The sequence below is a fragment of the Gavialis gangeticus genome, unplaced genomic scaffold (genome assembly GCF_001723915.1).
Source record: "Gavialis gangeticus isolate Ggan-Ray unplaced genomic scaffold, GavGan_comp1, whole genome shotgun sequence".
NCBI lineage: Eukaryota > Metazoa > Chordata > Crocodylia > Gavialidae > Gavialis > Gavialis gangeticus.
This window is the reverse complement of record NW_017729024.1, coordinates 182,988,176-183,009,361: the sequence shown is the minus strand read 5'-3', so window position 1 is coordinate 183,009,361 and position 21,186 is coordinate 182,988,176.

Here is a 21,186-nt window from a genome sequence, read left to right as displayed (position 1 = left end):
GTGAAGGGATCTAGGAATTGTCTCCATATCCCTCCCAATCTGAATGAGATTGCAGGTGGTTGATTTGGGAAAAATACCAGAGGGAATTCAGAGCTCTGCAACTACATATCAACACGTAAAATAAGGAAGGATGCCTGAACTCGGAGATATGAATGGTTACCCAGATTCCACCAAGCCCTTAAATATGGTCTGTGATTCCTCTGTCTTTCTCTCCCACTTCCCTTTTAGCATACAAAACTAGGCTAATCATTACCTCTTTCCTCCACCACATTTAAACAAAAATCTGAACCCTTTCTATGGCACAACTAAAGCACTAATCTATGCTCTGTTTTCACCTTTAAAGCCCTGAACAACTATGTCACTACTTATATCTACAACCTTGCCTCTCAGTACATCCTTCATGCCCTCTGCTCAGCCAGTGGTGCCAACTTTGGCATCCTATTTCTTTATCCTACTTCCATTCTTGTGCTGTTTATTATACATGGAACATCCTCCTAATTCTGGTTGGCCAAGTCACTGCCATTTCCACCTTGAGGATTTTTTGCTGGTGCCATCAAGTAGGGTATTGAAATGATTTTGAAAAATGAAAGCATCAGATTATTTCCTCCTCCATATCCAAGTGCCCCTCTGTCAGCAGAGAGAGTCTCCCTTGTGCCTTGTACCTTGCTGATCCTAGCTAGCACCTTGAAAATAATAATAGCTACTAATGATAACATGCAGGATGAGGACAACAGGGAAATGTACCTCTTGATAAATCCGGACAGTCATCTTCTGTTCAGTTATTGTAGAACACTGCCAACAGGAATGGGGGAAAAAACCTTTCATCTCCTTTCCAATGGAAGATTGTCCATGTAGACCTCTCTCTTATTGCACATCTATTGAAAAAGAGATGAGAAACCAGCAGAGCTTTGCTATTTCATGATCTAAAATGATGTTAAGTTTCCAGTCGTGTGTCTCAATATCAAAAAGTCTGTGTGATATAGGAAGACCTCTACCAAAGAACTATATATGCCAATTCAGTTCTGTTCTCTTTCATTTAACCAAGTACTTTTTTGGGGGGTGGGTGGGAAGATATATCAGATTCAATTAACAAACCTACAGTTGCCTGCCTCACTGATTTGTTTTGTCCTTTTCCTTCCTCTTGTTCACTTACCCTTACAGTGTGTATGCTTCTCATTGTATTAAGAAGCCCATTCATCAAAGACAGAGTTCTTCAGCCTCAGGAGGGTTCCTAATAACAGGACCATTTTAGTGGGAGGGGCTGAGGGAGGGTAAGGGTTGCTTGCTCCTGCCAAGCTGATCACGGTCTTATGTCTTTATTAGCCCAATGGTAAGCAGGCTCACTCATTCATTAACAAGCACTCTGTTTGGCGCAATGATTTGCTTTTTTTCAGGAACTCAGACCAGAGTTTTGATAAATTTAAAAGGACAAAAAATAGCACTGCTGTTATAAAGACTCATTAGGCAGCAAAACAATGGCTTTGATAGATCACCATTTAAGTATGTAAAACCTGTAATGTTTAACTTCCAGTTGGGATCTTGGAGTGTATGCAACATGTCGCATATGCCAGCTCCAATATTTTTCAGTTATATTCAGCACTTATTCACTAAGTAGCCAACTAGATTTTGCCCTTTCCTTGTGTGTGGGGGGGGGGGAAGGGGGGTTGGACTTTTACTCTGCAATGATATAAAAATATCAAAACAGAAGGATTTTTCATAAAAATATCAGGCTGTTCTTGAGTAAATACAAGGTAGAGTCTTCTGGATACTGCTGGTTGCAGAATTCAAAGATAGCAATGCAATGCCACCAGTTGCTTAAGAATATAGAGTGATTGCATAAAACACTATGGACCACTGAGCTGTCCTCTACCCATGAACAATTGAAACAGTTCAGTGGTAAAAATGACAATGTTTTCTTTCACGTCTTTTAAGACAGTAAAATTACAAAATGCCTGCCAACCTTCCTAATACTAACTAGAGATGAGTTTGAATGAAACCCTGGATCTGACCATCTCGAGCTGGATGCTTGGATCCATATCAAGATCCAGAACAAGCAATTGGTATTAGTTCAGACCAATATTTGTTATTACTTCAGGATATGCAGTGGTTTCCTTGTTTATACTTTGACAAGACAGCCAGATACTGCATCATACAATAAGAGGCTTTTGAGGTGCTGCAAAATACACCCAACACAAGTGATTTGGTTCTCCACTCTGCATATTTGCAGCATGGAGCCAAATTTAGATACTGGGAAATCCCAGGATCAAAAAAAAAAATACACCAAAAAAAGCAGGGCAGTGTGCCTGGATCATTACTTCTGCAGCCCCAGGAGGCCCCCAGGACTCCAGGTAAAAGTGCTGGGGCTGGCCCAAGTGTTAGCCCCAGACTCCCCTACCCCATCTGGGGAAATCTGCCCTGCTCCAGAGCATGCATTCAGAGGCATTCCCCAGGGACAATTAGCAGTGGCACAAAATGTGCTGCTAGTAGTTTTCCCTGTGGAAACGCATGAGTCCAGAGAGGTTGAAATAGGAGCAAACTGAAGATGAAGCAAGAGGAAGAAGAGATTATATGAACACTTCACTGCCTCAGGAGGGTAAATGACCAATAAAGACTTCCCACTGTCTCCAAAGAAGTGATCAACATCACAAAATAACCCACCAAAATAAAATAAATTGGGCCAAATTCTCAGCTGGTGTAATTTAATATAGCTCTACTGAAACTAATGGATTTACTTTGATTGATAATCTGGATCTATTTGTTATTTAACATGTCTGAGCTTGAAAGATTTACAGCCTGATTTCCTTCACAATCACCATTACAAATTCCATTTGATTCAATAGGACTTGTGCCACATATCTGATCATAAGGTTTTCTTCTCTCGTGCTTACATTTAAAATGCAGACTTCCTTTTTCCCGGATGCAAAAGTGGAATATTGTTGGGAATTGCAGTGTCTGAACACATGCTAAGGAAAAATCAAGACTTCTAGAATTGCAGTTACACAAAGGCAGTTAATGTACTTAGGGAATGATGAAACATGCAGTGAAGATTATGATGTAACATGAAGGAGGAAAAAGAGCTACAATACATTCATGGCTTAGCAGCTCATCTATTTATCCCATTGGCACTACTTCTTCTTCCGTATGACTGATGTAGATACAGAACAGCATCTATAATTTTAAATTTAGCTGGTTGAGCCAAACAATTGTGTTAGGAGCAGCAGAGTGTATCACTGTGATACCTCCTTCATATTTGTGGATCGGGCATTGAGTCATTATATGTTCCATAATCTGTCCTGGGTGACCACAGTTGCACACTGTAGCATTTTTAATTTGTGAATCAAGTATCCACATCTCCCATGGTTTGTGTGGATATGGTTTAGAGTTGCCCATGAGCATCATGGGAGATCAAAGCCAGGAACCTTCTGTGTTGGATCTATCACAAGATATTTACTTGGGACTTCCTGTGAACTCCATTAGGCTTTCCAAACTTAAAGGATTGAAGTCACATTGTTGAAGGTTAAGCGCATGAATCCAGAAGGGCTTGTGTGACTTTAGGTGATGGTGAGGGACATTGGATGGGGAGACATTTGTTTTCCTTAATTCACTAGACTTCCTGTAAAGTTGCTGTCTTGCAACAAATGGGTGGAAAAGCGATGAGCGACAGCACAGGCAGCCAAGGTGTTGGGGCTGACTTGAAGGTTCCAGTTGTTGTCATTGATCCATTCACCAAATGAATGGAACCAATTCCAACCAAAACCTAGGCCCAAAGGCTTCTGGGTCCCAACACAGTGATGCACTGCATTGCAGATTTCAGTTGGATGTCAACAAGTCAAGTGCAACTGCTTCTGGTCCATACTGGTGCACAGTACTCAGCTATAGAGTAGGCAAGGGCCAGTGCTGATGTCCATAATATGAATGCTGATGCTCCCCAGCTTGAGCTTGCCAATTTGTGGACCAGATTGACCCTTATCTTCATCTTGGCAGATACCTTCTTCAGGTGGTCATTGAAGGCTAATGTGCAGTTCAGCCCCACTCCCTCCACACATCCGAAATATGGCTTAGCCATATAAGTGAAGAAGACCATCACAGTTTTCAATGTCTTACCCCCAACTGAAGAAAAAGTCACTTACATGACTGCCATCAAAATAAGGGAGTTGCACATTACCAATGTATGCAAAACCCCACATTTGTAATAGCCAAAGCCAGCACTCCCATATGCACTAATCATATCCCTGTATGTTGGTGACTTTACCAGCCACCACACTACGTGGGGTTATGAAGCAAATGAAGCTGACAGTGAAGACCTTATGAGCTGGATGTCCACAGAAGATCTGCAACTGGCCTTTAATCCCAAACAGCAAGCAACCCTCCACTCAGCTCCCTGGCAACATGACTGTAATCCAGATTTCACCATCATGTTCAGTGATCTAAGCGGGAGCACTCTCCATGCATCCCACAATGTACTCCCCAATTTTCTACAACAACCAACATAGGCCCATCATTACCTACCAACAATGAGATCCCTGTGATTTTGTCTAAATGGATCCCATGGTGGAACCTAACCAAAGTTGACTGGATCTGCTACAGAGAAGCTGTTGAAAAAGTGGTAATTTGAATATCTGCAACACCGAAATGTTATCACCAGTTCATTGGCCTCCTGGTTACTTCTGCCAGAAGAGTATCCCCTGGGGTTTCTGGGAGGAATATATTACCTGTTGGATTAAGGACTTTCTCTGGCAGTACAATCAGTCAGGCAATCCACAAGTTGGAAAGACCCTGCTAGAGTCTCTAGATTCAATCAGATACCAAAGGTAGATTGACTATGTTGGAGGTCTGGACTTCACACACTCTAGTCAATATGTCTGGGCCCTACTATGACGCCTTGAAGCTGTTAATCCAGTGGAATATTGGACTCCAAAACTCCATCCCAACTCCATAGGTCCTAAACTGGTGGATAATACAAAAGGACCTCTTGACAAAAACACCAAATGAGAAGTCAATCTTCAATTGCATCAGATAATGGAATCAATCCCTATACAAGCCCCTACCAGCATTAGCATAGATGAAGGGAAGTAGAGGTTAGCCGCAACAAATATACAGAAGGCATCCAGTGGAGGTGGTATCCTCCCAGAATTTCTCCATCATCTAGGCCCCAAGGGACTCCAATTGTTAACAAAAACTGTATACCAAGCCCACAGAATCCAGATGCAGATCAAAAACATGGTGGGAGGCAATGTACTCAAACCAGGTAAGCTGATCGATAACCTGGGAAGCTACAGCCCAATATCACTCCTCTGCACAACCAATAAATTCTTGAAATGTATCATCCTCATGAGAACCAGCCCTTTTATCAAGCCAGTGATCCCCAATGAACAAGCAACATAAGCAAAGTTGCTGTGACAAAGTTTTGGCCCTTGCAACACATACAGAGGATGGTCTTCAGAAAAAAATCCAAAATCATTGCAGCCTTTATAGACCCATCATGAGCCTATGACACAGTCTGGATTACAGGTCTGATGCTGAAGTTTGCAAAAATGATACCCTGACACCAAACATTACACCTGATATGGACAATGCTGAGTAATAGGTAGCTACAAATCCACCTGGGTGACAGTCAGCTCACCCCCATTCCTCATTAATGGATTGCCACAATGCGCAGTACTCACACCAATGCTCTTTAATGTATACAAGAAATATGCCATCAATTAGAGTTGCGCATATTTGTATATGTGTATGACCTTGCTTTGGCAAAACAAGCACCCACCTTCAATGACATTGAGTCAACCTTGAATGAGGACCTGAATACCACGGAGAAATATTTTTGGAAATGGAGACTCAAGCCAAATCCCTACAAAACAACAGTCGCCACATTCCATCTTGATAACAGGAATACTGAGCATATCCTGAAGGTATCTTTCTGTGGCAACACTGTGCTACAAGTACTAATAACCAACATAAAAGAAAGTCACATATAAAAACAGCCTTTCTCATATCAAGAGAGAAGAAACCCACTTGTGGTAGAAAGCAAAAACTATCTTTTTGTTTCTTTTCTTTTAACAGAGAAAACAGGAAATCTTGATAGTGTCCTTACAAAATGGCAAGTGCATTGTGTCATATAAGAACCAAAGGAATGCTTACCATTAAGAGACTCTAATGTTACTTTTGTCTAGGAAATGTCTGAGTTTTTCTGTGAACACTGGCAAGTTTACAACATCAAATTGCATTTATGTGCACGTGAAAATCTAAGGGCAATGATAAGCATGAAACTTACCTAGACCTATAAGGACTTTCTCAGCAACTGAATGGACATGGATTTTCCTAGTGCGAGTGTGACCTGCCTTCATCCCTCTGGAAAAAAATCACCTACAAAAACAGTCCTAAATGGTCTCATCACTTCTGAAAAGAATGATAGATATAGAGGTTAGGCAGGCAGGTGAGAATTACTGATACCTATATTAATATATATATGTTAATAATCCTTGCCAATTTACACCACATAATACAAAGAAACCATTATGTAATATACTTTCAGAGTAATTGCCTCCAAACATTAGTTTATTGACATTCAGATGCTGAAGCACAAGGCATATAAGTAAAAGACAAATGGACAAAATATGTGTCTGGTTGTCCTCATAGAAAATTCATGATCAAAACAGTAGCAGACTTAAGTACATAATTACTTTTATGCATGGGTGTAGTCCCATTGAAGATCCATAGAACTATCCCTAAATTTCTGGTAAGAAGTTTCTGGAGAGTTCCCCAAGACCATGAAAGCACTTAAGCCCATGTTCACTTGACGTCAATGACACAATTCACCTCCTTCAAGTTAACCCTCTGCCTAAGCGCTTTGCTGGACTGGGAACCAGGTAATGCTCTTGGCTGAGTACAGGTGTTCAAGAAACCTGTGGCAGAAGTGCTCTAACTTTCGAGGTTTACTCTAAGCACCCTTGTTTAGGTCAGAAGGAAACAGAATGTGCATTAGCCCATGGCGGGTGGGGGCTCATAGCCTGCCTGCACGACCTGAATGCAGCATGTAGGGGGGCTCTCACATGCCTCTAAGCATGCCATGCTGGCTCCCTGGGCTGCCAAAGACACCTGAGTGGAGCTGAACACCTGAACTGCCCCTGATTGGCTGGTGGGATCATCACGGCTGCCCACCTGAATGTCCCACACACACCGAACCCAGGCATCCTGGACACTCATACACACACACATTTAGACACACACAAACACATAACCCAGGCATCTGGGACACACACACACTCACCTGGAACCCAGGCATCCATCACACATGCACCCCTCCCTGCAAGGCTTCCAGAGCATGACTGGGTCACTGACTTTCATGTGGCCATTGAGGATGATGCCCACCTCTTACACAACTCCCTGTTACCTGGGGTAATGGAGAGCAGGTGTTACAATCCCAGGGTGTTTGATTTCATCATCAGCAATATCCTCACACAATCTTTGTTGGGGGTCCAGCCTACACCTTCCTGCCCTGGCTCATGAGGCCCTACTGGGGACATCAGGATCAGTGGAAGAAGCACTTCAACTACTGACTGGGCCTGGCACTGCAAGCACATGTGCCACAGGGATAAGAGAAAGATTGAGTCCCCAACCAATGTGAGTGGCACTGGCCTCACACTGCAGCAGGCTGTCCAGATCTGTGAAGCCCTGGCCAACTGCCTCCTCACCCATGTGGACCAGGAGCCCTCCCTGGGTGAGTATGGCCAGAGAGCTTCAAGTGCCCACGCCCTGGCACTGGACTGTGGGTCTCCTACCATGGGCTCCTCTGGCCCTACATCATGGGCATCACTGCCCACAACCCAGGCAGCCTGAGCACTGACCCCTTTCCCCTCTCCCTCCGACATCCCCCAGGGGCACCCACTAGGGTGTGGGACAATGTAGTGTAAGGAAGAGATGCGTTTCATTTTAATCAAATGTAGAAGCTGCCAAGCTTTAGGTATGTTTATTAAACAAAAACTGCAATATTGTCCACTATGGGACTTGGAAACATCTTCTCAGTTAACATGGAGAGAACGGGTAAAGACTCTGGCTGCACCGGGCACGTTACGATGTGGAAGGGCAGAAGGGGCTATGCACCTACTGGGACTCCACTTAACAAACACAAAACCTTGTGGCAGTTGGGGGAATGCCGCTTGTGAAACTGCCGCCCCTCCCTTTAATTAAATGTTACAGCTGCCAACCTTTTCGTGTGAATAATAAAGCAAAACTGTGGAACATTGCCCACTCCAGAACTTGGACCCTACCCCAGGGGTCTGCCTATCCTCACAGAGGCTGCATTGCTTCCCTGAAATGGGATCTGGGGCTGCAGTGCCCTGGCCCAGTGGACTGGTGGGATGCCCATCCCACCCCCAGTTCTCTTTGGGGCCCTGCACCTATGCCAGCAATCAGCAGCAGCCAAGCATAGCGAGTTGGTCCTGGAAGGTTAGCTGAGTAAATGCTGGATCAAGCATCAAGTCTCAGGCAACCTGGTCCCCTCTCCTCCTCCTGGCCCCAGCATGGGTCCTGCCATATACCTTCCAGGCTCCTTGGACCATGGGTCAGTAGTTCCTACATGCGATATCTCTTGATCCAGGGCCCCCCACCCCCGGCATCCCACAATCAATATGTGGTGTGGAGCATTCCCTCATGGCTGCCATCCAGCCCCCCACCCCAATGGGATTCCCAGGCATGTTGCTCTAGGGAGCAGTCCCTGGAGTGGGGCTCTCCATGGGGGAAGGGGGAGAGGCTGGCAGCCGGCCCTATCACTCCATCCTGGTGTATCATGGTGCATTGTTACTACCAGAGTTGCTCTCCTCTGATGAAATTCAGTAGTGTAATTAGATCACTGTTTCACTATTGTAGTCAGAACTATAGATGATTTAATAATATTATCTTTTACAGGATAATATTCTCTGCGTAAAGAGGTTAAAATTATAATTTTCAGAGCAAAACTCTCCCAGGAAATCCATGGGGAGGAACTGAAATAAGCAGCAGAAATTATGACTTATCTTGATTGCAGCACAGACATGTAGCTTCTTCATATGCTTGTCTCAGAAGGTGATATGGGTACTTAATTGGCCTATAGGGACCAAGCAGATCCAAGACTCCAAGGAAGAACAAATTGTATGGATGTGACCAGAGGTATAGCTAGGTCCAAAAGAGTGAAATTTTGTGTACAAATAAAGCACAACTTCTTTGGGTCTATTTTAATTAGCTACTAATACAACTACATAATGATTAACATTTGCCCTGGACTCAGGTGTCAAGTGCTGATGGCATATCAATAACAGAAAGGTAGGTAGCCATGTTATTTTGAAGTCAGTCAGAACGCAGGTTAGATGTGCACCTTATAGATGAACTAAATGTATAGACTACATACTTTTGTGGGCTAGAGCTCACTTCATCAGATGCTGTGAAAGGACAAGTGCAGAGCAATGGATAAAGTGGAGTGAGTGAATTGAATCCAAACTGTGGGATGGGAGGAAGAAGAAGGAGAAAGAAGGGAGAAGTGTAGCAAACAAACAAAGAACCCGGGGGAACAAAGGAGTCACAAAAGCTAATCCAGGTAGTAGTATCAGACTCCGTAAACCCTGTTTAAACCATACTTAACACAAACCAGTCAGTGGCTTTCTTGTTCGAACTGGTTTCTAAAATTTTGCTGCCTAAGAACAGCAATCCGGATGTCAGAAATGGGCTGTCCAGGGAGGCTGAAGTGTTCTTCCACTAGCTGTTGTGTCTTTCTGCAGCTGATGTCAGACTGGTATTCATTCATTTGCACATATAGACATTGCCCATCCATGAATGAGTAGTGGCTCCTGAGATCGGGGGGGCACTTTTTGTAGGTGGCAGCATCAGTGGTGAGCACCAAGCGGGGTCTGCCCGCAGACACTGGCAGCCACGTCGGTAGTGAGGGAACAGGAGGGTGGTGAGCAGCAAGTGGGGACTGCCCACAGATGCAGGCAGCAGTGGTGAGGGGGGTCGGTGGTGAGTGGTGACCAACCACAGACACCAGCAACAGCAGTGACAGGGGGGCAGGTGGCGAGCAACAACCACCCGCAGCGGCGGCAGTGGCCAATATTGGGGGGCACATGCCCCCCCCCCCACAAGTTGCCTATGACCCCAACTATTCGATGCAGGCAGCAAAGGGACACTGTAAGCAGATGATAGTGTATATGATATTGGTACAATTGTAGCTGAATGAACCTTGGATGTTCTAGTCCTTCTTATTCAGGCCAGTGATGATGTGGGAGCACAGCAAACATTTGGATCCACTGCAAGGCCTGGTGCTTCAGTGAGCATGGAGTTAGCCGGTTTCTTGAGAGATACCTTTTAAGGAAAGACAGGTCTGGAAAAGGATGATGGCATCTCTCAAGCAACAGACTAATTCATCTCGGTGGAACAATAAATCATCCACAGACTGAATTGTGTTAAATATGGTTTAAACAGGGACTACAGATTCTAATCCCATTACCTGGATTAGTTTTTATAACCCCTTTGTTCCTACGGGTTCTTTACTTGTTTGCTGCTTCCTTTCCCCCCTTCCCTTTTCCTTTTCCCACCTTCTGCATTCAAATCACTCGTTCCACTTTATACACTGCTCTATACTTGTCCTTCCACAACATCTGATGAAGTGAGCTCAGGTTCATAAAAGCTTATGTTCTATATACATCTTATTTAGTTACTCTATAAAGTGCACATCAACAACAGCAGCAGCAACAACAGCAGCAATAATAGTAATAATAATATAATCTAGTATTAATGATCAGGGCACTATGAAATACAGAGGAATGTTCAATATTTATCCAGAGAGTTTATAAGTTAAAAGGAAGGATGGAGAAATCAGACAAAGACAGAAGGGAAACATGACAATTTTATGCACCAAAAGGGATTTAGAAGGAGATTGAAAGAAGCATCTTAGGAGACTCCAACTAAGTTGTTCCCATGCCTAAATTTAGGTGCTCAATTCCATCCAGCTAATTAAAGGAACCTGCGTGCAAGAACACACTCCTTGCAGCCTTCTACTACATAAAACACTTTCTTGTAAAGGGAGTTAGGTTTCCTATTCATTCGGTGAAGAAAGTTAGATGCTTCTGAAGGACAATACACAAAAACCCATACACTGAGCCTGGAGCTGCCTAGAGCTGGCCAATAAGATAGACTGAGTGTGTCCAAATTCTCTCTCCTTTTTGGAGCTTCATGCATTTGAGATCCATTTCACAACATATTTTTCTGAGCAGTGGTCTCTCTAAGCCAGGAGAGCAGGAGGCGAATGGGAGCCACCTTTTATATAACAGCCAGGACCCTCTCCTGAGCATGAGAGATTTCAGCCCTGCACTTCCAAGAAGAATGACCTTCACTCCTTCAGTTAAAGCTAGACCACTGAGGCAGGCAGCCAAGAATGCAAAAGTCATGGGGCCAGAAGCAGAGAAAACGAGAGCCCAACTCTCTATGCTAATGATTAGTGTATTTTGCAGGGAGAGAGGGCATCTGAGTTCTGGAACCTGCTTCCTAAACCCTTTGCATGTTTTACATTAGATAGTCACTGGACTACAGAAAAGCCATAAGTAGTGTTGGGAGAAGGGAGTTGTGGTTGGGTGCACAGAGGGCTAGTTCAGCAAGAGGGGTGGAGGATAGAGAGTGCTTCCCCAGTCAGTTCCATATCCTGGCATCTAGAGCACTTTCTTAAGAATGGGATATATGGGCTCAGTCCCTCTCAGATCACCCACTTCCTAGATGGGCAATCTAACCACAAGGGAAATATATAAAGATTGGGTAGCAAATCCATTGCCTTTGAATGAATGCATCCATGGCAACTGGACATAGGGTGGAGGGATGGGGGCTGGAAGGTAGGTTCAGAGCATGCTTACCAGATGGGGCCTCTTAGGGGATTTAAGTGTCAGCCTGACTTGTATCTAGATTGCACTGAATCATAGGTAGGAGCTAGGCACCCAGCAGCTCATGCATGGGTGAAAGTCCAAGATGCCTAGTGAAATTTGCAGTCCTCAGAAAAAGTACTTCATGGGTTTTGAGCCCAATTGAGTGGAGGCTTCTGGATTGTTTTTTGAACGTAGATCCCTAAAATCCTTCTAAGTCCAATTTTAGGTGTCCAAACTGACTTTCTGTATTTTACTTGTATTTCCCACTTCCAAATTGGCCCAAAGGAATCTCCCAAAAATGGCAGAGTTCAACCCAAAAGGGATGTCCTGAGTCCATCACAAAGAAGGATGACTTAAAAAAAATTAAAGATCAAATCATTGAAGTTATTTAATGGTTCTCCTGTTGTATTGAACACCCTGATTCAAATTCTTATTTTCACTATTGTCACATAACAACACCCTTCAAGGGAATTTAAATGTAATTTATGCCCACTTTAATGTTCCCTTACAGTGCCAAAGTAAAGAAATGTGGCAATAGTGTGAAGAAGGCACAAATTCATGTGGGCACAAATTATTTACTCTTAGTTTAAATTGTCTTTGTAATTACCAGACTGATATAATATAACCAGTATACCCAACCACTAGGCAAATAGATGGGCATAGGCATGCATTTTATTACATGCAAAACTGCTAATTTACAGGTCAAATAGCCAATATTAGCAGGTGTGGATCTATAGGGGGGTGCGGTGTTATAATTGGAACCCATCTCCCCTTCAATTCCTGCTCCATCCAAATTTTAAAAGCAACTGCCTGGCAGTAGCAGCAACATTTCTATTCAGACAGCAGTGAATGCATTGACTGACTCTACAGCTCATTCTAATCTAACATAATTACTTCTGCATGGGTGACTGGTGCCTCCCGAGTTGGGGGGGTACTTGCCCCATTCAGCGACTGGGGTGGGGGTTCCCCTGCCGCTGATCACACCAACCCGGAAGTGCCAGCAGCACTCTGCTGGCACGTCGGGGGCGGCGCAATTGGTGGTGTGGGAACTGCCCCTCCCCAGTCAGCATGATGAGCTGTGAGGGGACTGCAGGGATTGCTTTTCCTGGCACCCTCACCCCCTGGCCGGTGCACTCAGGTGGGGCACCAGCACTTTCGCCTGTCCCCCCTACCCATTGCCTAGGCAGGAAACACTGGCTGTCACAGGGTGCACGTGCACCCCTGTGTAACACCTATGCATTGCCTCTGAACTCTCCATTCCACAGGTGATAACTATCCTCTCTCTTTTTTAATGGACTGAATGTTCCACCAATCAAGTTCTTCCTCTCTTCTGCAATTCTGTTGTCTGTTAGCTGCTCCTTATCATGTAGATCCTATTTCACAGCCCTGCTAACTGTTTTTAACTCTAGCTAATATGATTAACTCAGGTGAAAAATAACTCAGGTTTGGAAATAATTTTCAGTGAAAGATTGGATTCACTTTCAGGATGCTCAAGAAGGCTAGATGTTGTTTTATGAATCTTAAAAAGAGATGTACATTTAATTCTAATGATGACAGGACTAATGAAACAAGCTTGTATTTTTTCATTTTTTTTTTATACATAATGTATGATATATAGTGATTATAAGTGATATAATATATAGTATAGCACTATATATTATATAGTAAGCGAATGCACAAAGCAATCAAGTTCTATTTTTTTTTTTTTTGCGTTGATCTTAAACTGAATAACATAGCACTAGACCCCTACAATGTAATAAAGCTTATAGCTTATTTTTAACTGGAGAAAAATATGTGTTGTGTTACATGTGATGATACACCACTCTATGTGACAATACACCACACCACATCCTTTCCATAATCCTAGATCTACTCATGACCATTAGTATTTGAGACAGGCAAACTGGTTGTGAACAACGTGGAGAGCCACCCTTCTAAGAACTGATGGGCAACTGATGAAAGACATTCATTGTGTTCATACTAATCACATGCAACATCAAGCAGACATTCCACCGATAGGACACTCCACTCAGAAACTACCAAACTCTGCTTTCTGCAGAAAGGAATTTGACACAACTTGCTTCTCATCATGCCTTCCCACTGATCTATTTTCAGATGGCTTTGGGCCTTGCCCTGGAACATGAGCGATTTGGGTTTTAAACTCCAGAGGAAGAGGAAGGCCCACCACTTCTGGGACATTGTTCTGTTATTGAGCTATTAAACAAAAGGAGAAACCATCGCCTCTTCTGCTGGTTGAGTTTTTTTAATGAAGTGGAAGTTTTTAGTGGAAGTTATTTCACACTATGATTTGTGTGAAACAACCATATCAGTATACAATATGTGTGCTCTGAGTAGGCCTGCTGGGTTGGGTCTCTCAGGGGACTTACGCAGTGGAAAGCTGGTTTGAGAATACTGAATGAGAATGGTCAGATCCAATAAAAGATTTAGACCCCTACCCTTTAGGTTGCGACCCTAAACTGTAGCTGTCCAAAGCTAAGAGTTAAGCTTACATGAGACACGGAGGAAAATACACAATAAGAGGGGCAACTGAAAAAAATCTACATGATGGGCAGGAAACTGCCTAGAACAAGGGGCTGGACTAGATGATCTCTGAGGTCCTTCCAGCCCTATTTTCTATGAGCAGGAAGCCCCTAGAGCCAGCCAACAGAAAGTGCTGAGCAGAAGGGTATTTCTGAACCCCTACTTGTCTCTGGAGCTTAGACATCTGAATCAGGCAGGCACCTCCCTCTTGTCTGGCTCAAGAAGACACCAACCTTTGAAGCTAAATGCCTATAGGTATTCTTTGAAAAAATGAGTAGGTCCCACATTTTTTAAAACAGAATGACGAGGAGAACCTCACCACTTATATAACAAGTTAGTGTTTAGGGTGTTCACCTAGGAAGTGAGAGATCTGGGTTTTAGTCCCTCAGCCTCAAGGGATTCAAATTCACCTTTTTCCACAAGAATACATTTAGCAGCAAGGTCCACCCTCCTGTAGAAGCTGGTTCACTATATGGCAAGGTAGGCAAAATATATTGAGTCCAGAAGGAAGACAAGGATAAGGGAGAGTGGCTTTCTGACATAGTGGCCAGGACATTCAACTGAAACCATGGAGCCTTGAATTCTGGTCCCTGCTTCTTGAACTGTTTATGCATTTTACATTAAACAGACATTGGGTAAAACAAAAAAAATCCTGACAGCAGGGACTAAAAACCAGGGCCCGGTACTCCAAACTGGCTATCTGCAAACACAACCGTACTGAACAACTATGCCATTTGGATCATCCTTTGGAGACACCCAGGCCTCGTCCTTCACAATATAGGAAGCCTATACACCTAACCCTGCTGATTTGAATCGCCTTGCTTGGGCAAGGCGCCAAAACTGTAGGTGCTGAAACCCCTACATGAAATACTTCAGAGGTAGATTAAGGATTAATGTAGTAATAGTCAATAAAATGCCATCTTCCTTCTCCTCACTCAGCTGCAGCCTCTTTTGCCTCACTGCCTCAAAACTTTGAGAAGTAGCTTTGTGGCATGTAATTTTTTTCATGTCTGATTAAAGGCCAACACATTCCACAAGCTTGGAGTTATTTAACACTCAAAGAGAGGTGCTTAGCAGTTAGCTATTCTTTCCATCTAAATCTGATGAGCGTAATAAGTCATTTTCATCAAACATCTTGTGTGAGGCAAAGTTTTATTGTGTATCTAAAGAGTACATTTTACTTCTCCTCTGCCATATAAAATGGTGCAGATTGTACACATGAATGGATAACAGGAAATTGCAGAATAATTTGCTGAGTTAAATTTGGGTGTTTCCAAGTCACAATCAGTGCAACTTTTCAATATGATCCACATGTTTTTAAACTCCATTTTCATTATCTTCAGACAGCTACTATTGTAATGTTTATGCTAGACCTGAATTTAAACACAACTGGAAAGAATATTGTTGATTAGAAGTGAATTTGAGTTCACTTGGGTTGGACTAAGGCTTTGTTTGACCCAATATTCCTGTCTTTCTGTCTAAAACTGTGTTTCCGAGAACCTTTTGAAGTGCGATGGCTTAAAAAAATAATAAATAAATTGATGTAGTAAGGGATCTTATTTCCTTAAACATAGAAAATAAACAAGAAACACGGTCATATCCCCAGCTGGAGTAACATTATCTTTATTACTTTTATTTTTCCATAATTTCTGTCATCTAAACTCAAAACAAGGCACATTAATTAGCCCACTTCCTGCAAAGACTTATGAATGAGCTGAAAGTAAACATGTACAATGTCAGAGATGCTCTACTTACCTAAAACTTAGACTACCACATTTAACTATGCCCATTTTATAGATGGGAAAACTGGGTCACAGAATTTGCCCATCAACTTAGCAGATGTGCCTAGAAGAGAAGAGCACAGGAAGCAGCACTTCACTTTTTCTGTTCTAGCCACTGAACTGCACTTTTTTCCACCTACAATATGTGTAAACAAGGACTAAGTTATTTTAGTGTTGAAGATGCTGAGCACATCTAAGACAAACCCCATTGGATGAGACATTAATGACTATTTATGATAGGAAAACAGTAAGTAACTGCAAAGAAGAAATATTCAAGTGAACGCAGGGAGGAAGTTAAGGCAATTTTAATTTTTTAAAAAAGACTACTTCAGAACCTTTTCCAAGGGAAGCAGTCTGGACTATCTATATGGCAACTGCACCTTCTTCCTAGCCCTCATCTCTTATGGTAAAAAATGTATACTATCAACTATTCTTTGGTACATTTTTGGCACAAACACTCATAGCTGAAAGGTCTCACAGAACACAGCAGAGGAAGGACAGTCCACTGAACCCTAATTCAGCTTAGAAACATAGGCTGCTACAGCTTCCCTTTTTTGGTCTCCCCATTTCTAGTATATGGTATAGTATGTCCAGGACATTGTAGGTGCATCTACACGTATGCCCCACTGTGCAGTTGGTACTGCACAGTCATTTAGTACTTCCTTTAGCAATACTACATGACCGCACAGCACCCACCAGTAGTGCGCAGTCCCAGGGGCACACGAGTCATTTCCAACCCTACTGTGCAGTAGCAGTGCTCTTTGCTACTGCACAGTAGTGGTGGCATCACAGTTAGTGCCCACCAGTGCTACATCACCATAGCAATGGTGAAGTAGCATCTCATGTAGATGCACCCAGTATGTCTGGAATATAGGAATTCAGGAGCAGAGGACTTTAATACTTCTGTAGAGTTATTTGTAACAACAGTTGGTACAAAATTTCAGTGGGAAGACTTTCAAATTCACACTGCCCCTTTAATTTAATAAAATTAAGGGAGCAACTACTTTCAAAAGTTTTCTGCACCAGGTCTGGCTACATTTCAGTTGTGTCTGATGTGATCCAGTATACTTTTAGTGAGATTCCTTGACACCCTTTAAAATGAAAATCACTATGTGAATGTAGGTTCACTTTATCATCAACAAGCAGAGTGAGGTAGTCTGAAGTCAGGCAGAAGGCAGGACAGAGCTCCTCAAAGGCTAGCTAATTCAAAGATGCATAAGCTTTCGTAAACATGAGCTTGCTTTGTCAGTAAGTTGTTGCTTACAAAAGCAAATGCATCTTTAAATTAACCTGCAAGGTGTAATTCTGCCCTGCTTTCTGCCTTTATCATCAGTGTAGCACTGAATGTATCATCATTTAAAAATTAAAATATGTGTATTATCCAAAAGAATCAAGTGAGCCAATCAATTACATTTTTTACTAGCAAAAGCTAGTAGGAGTTACACTGGTCAGACAGCCAGGAAATTAGTAGAGCATACAGAGATGAAGTTCAGTATAGAGGGGCCTAATCTATCCTTCATGCTTATAATACTTCTAAACAACTGTGCGAGTGAGCAGAAATTCTCTTTATTTCAGATATCCTGTGAAAGGTTGTATCCCAGGACAGTTGCCCCTTGGGGAGGAAGAAATTTGTGACCTTGTTAAGCTGAGCAAGCACATCAGTTGCTAGAGTAAAGGCACTGTAAGCATTTCCAGCTCAGCTGGAAAAGAGGTCACGATGCAGCTACCTGCCACTAGTGGGTTTCACTGTGGATAACATCCAGAGGTCTAAAGGGAGGAGAGGCCCAGATAAAGCATAGAAAATCAAAGAATTTACAAGGATTTGTGGTAGAGCTAGGAGAGCAAGGCATCGGTCCTCACTATGGTGGAAAATGACTTCCACTGTCAAGTGTCCTGCTCACTTTTAACAAAGCACAGTATGGAACTACAAAAATAAAATCTGCTCATTGTTAGGAAGGTTTACGCTCCCTACAGATTCAGAGTCTGTCAAATAAATGAACAAGCAAGCCCTGCTGTTTGCTAGGAGCTAAAGGTAAACTTGATGTGGCAAAGAGAGTTAAATTTTTCTGTAAGAATAGTTTTCATTAGGGTTTACATTGCAATTTTGCCTAATTAGTCTCCAATAATTAATGCTGTGAGTGTAACAGAGATGTAATCAGACAAAATGCTGGTAAGTAAACCCCATGGAAGCAATACATCTTTTGATAGTAATGATTATGTTCTTTTTTATTATTAAAGATCCCATTAAAAAGAATTTATGATTTTCCCCTTTGTGAGAGAAATAATAAACATTACATCGGATGCTCTTATTTTTGGTATTGAGCAACACAGTATATGTAATTAGCCACAGTTAAAAAGAGATTTTACCAGAATGGCTTTTGGGGAACATTATAAGCCAAATTAGAGCCCAATAGGTTTTCACACGTTGAAATACAATACCAATAAATTACTCAGATATGGTTGTTTGAAGAAATGTTTGGATCCTGAGAAAAATCTTCGTAAGAGGAAAATGATGAAACTGAGGGCCTGATTACTTGCTGGAAAGAAGACAAACTTGTGTACAGAAGGATGCTCAAGTGATTCTTTCATTGATCTGTTTTCTAAGGAACTGGTTGACTTCCTACAAGTTCATTTTATGTCAAGTTTTTAAACAATTACATCCTTCCGAACTACACCAAAAACTGGTTCTTACTAGGTACTGGATCACATACCAGCCCAAACTTGGCCATTTTGGTTTGGCCTGGATAGCCTCACTCCTGTCATTTGTTTGAAGTCCAGTAATGTCCAAAGGCTCAAGTCTCATACAACATATAAGGAAGAGATCATCTTTGCTTGGAAGAGACTGTAATCTAAAAACTACCAAAAGGGACAAAGGGTAGCAGAAAAGAATAAAACATACGTAGGCCAAGGTGGTCATTGAATCTGATGTTTTGTTTTGCTGTAAGCACAGGGGTCCCCACCTGCCTGGTGACTGCTAGCTGTGTATCTCCTGTCGGTTGCTGTTAGCTGCATATCACCCATTTCATGTGCTGTGTCTGCTCTTCAGAGATGGCTGAAGGGGGGAAGTTTCAGGCCTCCCAGGTTACCGTGGTTGTTCTCAAGTGCCTGACACGAGGGGTCCTCCTGATGCCGTCCTTTGAGGGGAATGCTGGCCTGAGGTCACTGAAGATGTCCCGGTCTGATTAGACATCAGTGACACAATTTCAGATTCAGAAATCCCAGTGTGTATATGTTAGAATATGTGTGCACAAAACTTCTTCTGTCCTAAACAAATTTGGTCCCGAGCCAAAAGACATTCAATCACCATGCAAGGCTTCTGACTTTATTCAGGCTTTGTAGCTCATATCATGTCATACCTAATTAACAGCACTCTCGCATATATCCCTCATGATTTCTGCACCAAGCATGTCTATGGGTGACTGCAAACTCAGTGCATTCAGCAAATATAAAAATATATCAGCAGCAATTTTAGGGATCTGTGTATAAGATGTTAATGCATGTAGGTACATGCACAAGTCCATGCAAATAGACCAGCAGGCTACAGGTTGAAAATGTTCCCCTGTATCTGCATTGACTTTCCTTTTCACCTTCAAAAATACAGGGCCCACAGATACATGACACGGGGACCATATTCAAAAATATCCTTAACTGGGCGGGACACTTCTTTATTCCTCACAATAAACCTTGACTAGCTGAGCCTCACATAACCCTATATTAGGTTAGGGGGCTGGCTAACTATTAAAGTAATCCTTTTTGAAGCCCAGGAGGTACCTTGCTTCTGCCAACTAATTGAAGGAGCACAAGATTTTGAATGAAGAAGAGGCAGGATATGATTAAGTCCAGGCACACCAGTAGGCAGGCCTCTTCAGTGCCTGCTGGCTGGTCAGCCCATCTGACCTCTCTGTATAATTGCAGTTAAGCACAAGCTGGAGTTTTGTTTTGGAAAGGGGCTGCAGCAGTGTGGCAGAATGTGTTACAGGGTGTTATGTGCATCCTAATTATATGATCTTGATTGCTGGTTACATGGTGTTTTGTGCATTCTAATTATATGATCTTGATTGTTGGTTACAGCAAACAGGAGAATCAGGGACTGTGAAATACATTTCAGTGGTAGTGAAGTCACCCTCAGAGAAACATATGTTTCTGATAACAGGGGAAGGAAAACGTAGTGGTCATTTCCAAGCTTCTGGAAAGACAATGCGTTGATAACATGTATTAGCCTCTTCTATGCCCGAAAGGATTTTAGAGGACAGTCAGAGAAAGTGCCTTGGAGAAATGAGATGCCCATGGTTAACCGTTTTGGTAGGGTTATAATTTATGCTGTGGAGCTGCGTTGTGAGAGGCAGATACGGCAACGACCCCTGAAGTTGGTAAGGATACCAGAATCTTACTTGTTGCCTGGATCCCTGCTTTTCAGAAACGTAGTCTTTTCCCGCAAGATCTATGGCATCTTCATTTAAGGGCATGTTGGGACCATGTTTTTTTTCCTGTCCCAGTGCAATAAACAGTCAAATATACATGTGATACATTTATATCACTTAGAGCCCTTTCCACAATGTGGGCAAACACTATTTTCAGGCATTCAGTACCCATGCCTGGTATAGTACAATTAGACTCAAGCTATATTATGAAGATTCTTTCTGTTTGAATCCATTTGTTCTATGCACTGATTACAGAAATTCATCGTGCACATATCCTTGCTAGTAGTCAATAAATATGATGGCATCAGCATTGTCTATATGGGAAACTAGCACTCTTCCCTAGCTGGCGATAGTGTTACATACTGTTGCAACCAGTGAGGGAGAAAATGCAATGAGAACTGTTAAAATCTGCTGAATGTTTTTTCTTTGCTTTTCACCACAAAGAAATCCTGGGGGTATTGATAGCTTACTGTGGAACACTGTATTAACACCTGTGTGTTGCAAGACTTCCTCTCTCATTTTGTAGTTTAGAAGGCTGTAATGCTGCCATTGGGAGGGGGGGGG